Below are 6,000 nucleotides of genomic sequence, written 5' to 3'. Positions count from 1 at the left end.
CAGTTTCTTCATATGTAAGATGGGCTATTAGCTCTTAGCTGGTGGATGACTGTGAGGGTAGAAGCCCCCAACACATTCTGGCATTCACTTAATCTCCTCCAGTGAACCACATGATTTCCTCAGAAGTAGCTAAGTGAAAAAGGCCTCCAGCCTTGACCACTCAGGACTTGGGGATCAGTGTGCAGGACAGACAAAGGGATTTTGAACTACAGGTTAGGATGTGTGAACCAGGGCTGATTGGAATTCTGCCTTTTCAGTCACGTCACTTTTTCAGTCATGTGATCTTAGGAAAGTCACTGGCTTCTGCCCCTCAATTCCCCTATTGTAAAAGGGAGAGAGCAGTGCCTTCAGAGATACCTAGTGCCTCCCACTCTGCCAGGCCTTTCTGAAGTCATGGTCATCTACAGCTGGTTCACCTCGAGCATCTTCCAGGTCACCCTAGAGGCACCTGGTCTAGAGGCCCAGGTCCCTGATGGCTCAGAGGAGGCTAAGGCTCAGAGGCGAGCAGACCCCACCCAGTAGATTGCAGAAGACCTGTGTCTCCCTCACGCCCCAGAGAAGTCAGGCCTCTATCTCTTCCCAGACCTCTTTCATGGTGGGCAGATCAGCATTTATCAGTGTGCTGACTGGGAACTGCTCCCCTCTCATCTGGGATCTGGTTTTAGAGCTGAGACTCTGAGAGGAAACAGGGCTTTCCAACAAGTCCCTGAGGCTGGACCTCAGGCCCTGAGTTGTGGTATGGCCACCCTTAAAATCTCCCTTTGTCCCTACAGGTTCCTAAGCACCCAAGTGCAGTCAGATACACTCTCGTGAGGTGTGGGACACTGCTGAGCACAGCTGTGACCTTTCACCTGCAGCACCAGGCCCAGGTACTGGATAATGAAGCACCTGTCTGGTTAACCCCCCTCTCTGCCCCCCTGCGCCAATATTTGTTCACTGGACAGCCAAGGTCTAAACATGCTCAAAATAGCATACCAGGCTGGAGTGATGGCTTGGCAGCTAAGAGCTGCTCTTCAGAGGACCCCTGACTCCATCTGCAGCATCCATGTGGCATCTCACAGCTGTTTGTAGCACCAGTCCTGGGGATACAAGGTCCTGAGGTCACTACATGTATGTGGTGTACAGACATGCATACAAGTAACGCGCACACACACACACACACACACACACACACACACACATACACACACACACACACACACACACACACACACACACACACACACACCCTATCATATTTATCCTCAGAAATCCCCATGGTTCTCCAGGGATCAGAAGGGGAGTAATGTGCACTTTTCACAATAGCCACATAAATAATTTAAGCAACTTTCACTGGGCTGTCAAACTGCCTGTTCCCTGTGGTGCCCAGGAAGACTGCATGATTGACCCCATCTTAAGGGGATAGAGCAAAGCTACCATCCTAGAGCTGTATAACTAAAAGAAATTTTAAAATGAATACATGATACATACATATACACATACATACACACATGCATACATATATACATACTACAAGCACATACATGCATACATACTACAAACATACACATACATACATACATACATACGTACATACATACATACATACAAACACATATAAAATCACACTGGCCCACCATAGGAATATGTGGACAGGTGGTATTCAGGGAGTCTTCTCTGCATTGGGCTTCAGGAGAATGAAAGCTAGAAGTGTGTCTCAGGACCAGAGCATTTGCCTAGAATTTATGAGGCCCTGGGTTCTATCCCCAGCACTTTAAAAACAAAACCATGCGACCTCAACGACAGTAGGCAGGGTGCTACTCAGAAAGCTCTGGAGACCATCTGAGTTATGGACGGTCATTGGGGTGGTGTGAAGAGGGAGGGGTTCTCTATAGTCTGGCGTGGAAAGGCTTTCGTGGCAGGGGGTTTGATTTCACAGTATGCAGTATCCAAACTCCCAATTCCTTTTTTAAAAAACCCTTGAGGCATTTAAAGAAAACCTCTGTTGCTCACAGTGGGTCATTCTGGAGCACATGAACTCCCATTGTGGCCACCATAGCAATTTGTCTGCATAGCCTCCCAAGCCTCCATCGGCCTGGTTACAAACATCACTCCTCAACCCTCCAGTGTGGTGATATATTGTGTACCCTAATAAACTTGCCTGAGGATCAGAGGACAGAGTCGGCCACTAGATTAGACACAGAGGCCAGGCGGTGGTGGCACACACCCTTAATCCTATCACTTGGGAGGCAGAGAGCCTCTGGATCTCTGTGAGTTCAAGGACACATTGGGAACAGAGCCAGGAGTGGTGGCACACGCCTTTAATCCCAGTCAGCATGGAAGCAGACTCCAGATAAGACAGGGAAGATGGGCTCCCTGGAGCCAGAAAGGAACCCCCGTGCTCATGTGCTAAGAGGTCAGATTAGACAGAGGCACTGCCATGGAAAGACACTGGGTCTGGAAGAGCCCAGGACGACTTATAGACTTATTTTCTGTAAACATCACATCATAACCCATTGGTGGCCTCATTTCTACCAGCTGTCTGGGGTCCTTATGGGTATCACCTGCCCCACAGGACCGTACCCCTGGGTGTGTCACTCACTTCCAGTCCAGAACTCTGCTGAGTCAGTAGAAGTTTGCCTGGAGGGGTAGCTTTTAGGGAGATCCAGCAAGAAAGATACACTCAAGTGCTCATTTATTAAACACCTACTGTGTGCATGCCTAGTCCCTGGTGGTTGGTACTGTTGTTGCCATCCTTAATCCCCTAGAGAGACTTGAAGTCACCAGGCAGGGTGAGTCTGGTACAAACCAGGATGGGGATGGGCTCCTTGCTGTCATTCCCTGCAGGGAAGTCCTGAAGAGGAGTCACTGCTAAAGACTGTTGTGTGTGGGCTGTGGCGTGTCCCTCTGTGCTCTTGCTACCACGTTCCTGCTCTTTCTGGTGGCTGGGTGAGGAAATGTCCCACATCAGGGCTCTATTTGTCTCCTCCCAGATTCCATAGCGATCCCCATGAGACTTCGATCTGGAGCTTCTCTTAGGGTGAGTTGGGCCCCTTGCTGCCAACATGAGCCCAGCAGTGGGGGATCCAAGCAAGACCAGGCTGAAAGGGCTTGAGGCTCATGGGGCTGTCCTCACCAGCCAACTCTTCTGCCTACTACAGGGTCCCCACTTCTGAGCTGACCACAATTCATAAAAATCTCACTCTTTCTCTGGCCTCTGCTGAGGGTTTCCTCATGACCAGCAAGTGTGTGAGGGCCAACAAGTGGGCAGCCGGCAGGTGGCTTATAAGCTCTGGGGCTAGGAAAGCATGGGAGGCCTTTTGGGGTCTCCTCCCACTGTTTACTTGCTGATGGCTTCCTTGCCCTGGTGTGGGGGAAATTCCAGAGGAGAAAGACCCAGCTGGTACAAGTGACAGAGACCTTTCCCCTGACTCCTGTTTGAATGAGAATGCCAAACATAGTCATGGGATCAAGGTAAGCTGTGCCCAGAGCTGACCTCACTGGTGACCTCCATCTTCCTCCAGGTGGCCTGTGTGACTGTCACAGCTGCCATGCATCTTCTCTTTCTGGTTGCCTTCTCCTGGATGCTAATGGAGGGACTACTGCTATGGAGCAAAGTGGTAGCTGTGAGTCTGTGCCCGGGGCCCCAGGCTAAGGCTGTACTACGCTGCAGGCTGGGGTGAGGACCCCTTGTTCTTTTCTCCATTGCTGCTCAACACTGCTCCACACCTGGGCCTATCCCCAAGCCCATCAGTACCATTCAACATCCAACAGCACCTCAGCACTACCTGATACACAGTAGCCAGTACTGCTGAACACCCGGCACTCATCATTACCGCAGACCTGTTCCACCCAGTACTTGTCTCTAACACTTGTCTTTGATGTGAGCTCAGTTTCCTCAGTTTTATCAGACTCTAGTTTCACCCAGCCTGTTTCTCTTAAGTTCCCCCCACTTAGCAGCCTCAGCTCCCCACCTCTAGTTCCTAATCTGAAACCAGCTAACACTGTGCCAATTGCCACCTTCCTGCTCACTGGCTCCCAGCCCTAAGACTTCAGCCCAGACTTGACTCTCTCTGTTGCAACCAATAGTATCAGGTCCCAGACCCAACACAACACTCTGCCCTGGTTCTTAGATTGACCCAGGAATCCCAAGGGACAATTGTGTGCTGGATCCTTGAAAGAAATAAGTGGTGGCATGGCCTAAGGCCATTTTCTCCTTCCTGTGGCCATTGTGGCCATCACCCTAGCAATGAACCCCCATGACTTCTGCACACTGCTGGCTCAGTGTGCACACAGATGCCATCTGGGCCTTTGTGAGGCCTGTGCTGTTTGTGCTGACTGTGAGCTCGGAGGTGTGGGTGCCACAAGGGAGGGACATGTCGGGAAGAGGGAATTCCTCTTGCCCACTGGCACCCAACCTCCATGCCAACACCTGCATCCTGGCCCAGCACCCACCACCATGCATACACGCTGAACCCACAGCCTGGCCTGCAGCAGAAGATCAGGTTCCAGATGTGGTGAGGCTCAGCTGGAGGGCAGGATGAGGTTGGGGTGCAAGGCCAGCTGGCACCCCACATGAGCCTGGTTGAGTGTGAGCACAGTGAGTATGTGTTGGGATGTGTGGCCAAGCATAAGCCCATGTGAAACAGAGGAGTACATGTGTAGTCTTACTTTTATGGCACTTATGCTTGGATATGTCATGCTGTAGGAGGCACTGTGTATGCCGGCCACTGTCCCAGGGCCTCACTGTCTGCAAAAGGTGCTGAAAGTTTGCTTGAGACAAGACAGGTGGACTCCCCAAATCAGGACATCCGCAGTTCGGGATCTGAGTAGTAAAGATTCAGTAAAGATTCAGGTCTCCAGCTCTACCAAGAACCCTTCCCACTCCCCAGCACCATGACCTTTGGAGCATGATGGGGTGATCTTCTTCCTATAGCTTTGCCTCCTCTGTTCCCTTCTTCGCTTGAGCCGTCCCCACCACAGCAGAACCACTCAACCAGAAAGTCCCTGAGAAAACAGGGAGCCCAGGCCCCTGGAGAGGGGGTCCAGAGCCTTCTTGGCTCATGCACCCCATACCCTTGCCCAGTTCTGGGCAGCTGCCCTCATTTTTGCAAACTAGGCTTGGGATGAAATCTCATCTCCCAGTACCACCACCCCTACTAGAAGGGAGTAAGGTCCATGCAAGGGCTTTGCAAAATGTTCTTACAGTCTGCAGCTGCAGACCCTCTTTCTGGGTGCTCCTCCATCCATCAGACCCAAGGGAGCATACTGGCCTCTCAGCTCTGCCTCCTTTCCCTACAGGGCCATGGTGAAGCTGGTGTTGGCCCTGCTACCTGTCCTGGGCCTGACTTGGCTGGTTGGCCTCCTAGTGCATCTTAGCCCAATCTGGGCCTCTGCTGCTGTGGGCCTCAATTCCTTCCAGGTATTTCTAGGCCCTGGCCATGTAGAATGGGGCTTTGGCACACTGCAACTCAGGGTGTGTAGTTTGCCAGAACTAAACAAGGGGTGAGCCTCCATCACAGAAAGTATCCAACAGCAAAGTGGGGCATTCCACAAAGAGGGGATAAGTGTGGCATGGCAAATGGTGTCCTTATGTCCACAGTGGGACATGACAGAGGACTTTTGGTTCACTGGACAGTTGAAGAGGCTGTGGCCTACCAAGGGGATGGTCAAGGGTCATGGTATCTGGGCCACTTCAAGGATCACCAGGAGGTCTCAAATATTATTAAAAAACCAGTCTTAATAATATTCTTCCCAGGGGCCCAGAAGAGAATTTTTTTTTTTTTTTTTTTTTTTTTTTTTTTGGTTTTTCGAGACAGGGTTTCTCTGTGTAGCTTTGCGCCTTTCCTGGAACTCGCTTTGGAGACCAGGCTGGCCTCGAACTCAGAGATCCGCCTGGCTTTGCCTCCCGAGTGCTGGGATTAAAGGCGTGCGCCACCACCGTCCGGCCAAAGAGAATTATTTTTAATTATTATTTTTAATTACTATTTTTGGAAAATGAATCTAAATACACCAAGCTCT

At 50.9% G+C, this 6,000-nt stretch overlaps 1 protein-coding gene across 1 annotated transcript in view; it reads right to left on the bottom strand.

The window, feature by feature from the left end:
* Positions 1-969: 969 nt before the first annotated feature.
* Positions 970-6,000, bottom strand: part of LOC128100403 (nuclear receptor subfamily 6 group A member 1) — a 257,953-nt gene continuing 252,922 nt past the window's right edge. Inside the window, exon 9 of the transcript XR_008214784.1 lies at positions 970-1,079. The gene's annotated coding sequence lies outside the window, so the exon portion shown is untranslated. The remainder of the gene's footprint in view (positions 1,080-6,000) is intronic.

This window comes from Peromyscus californicus, unplaced genomic scaffold (assembly GCF_007827085.1).
Source record: "Peromyscus californicus insignis strain IS unplaced genomic scaffold, ASM782708v3 Scaffold_7__1_contigs__length_154581171, whole genome shotgun sequence".
NCBI classification, from domain to species: domain Eukaryota; kingdom Metazoa; phylum Chordata; class Mammalia; order Rodentia; family Cricetidae; genus Peromyscus; species Peromyscus californicus.
This window is presented reverse-complemented; position numbering and strand designations above follow the sequence as displayed.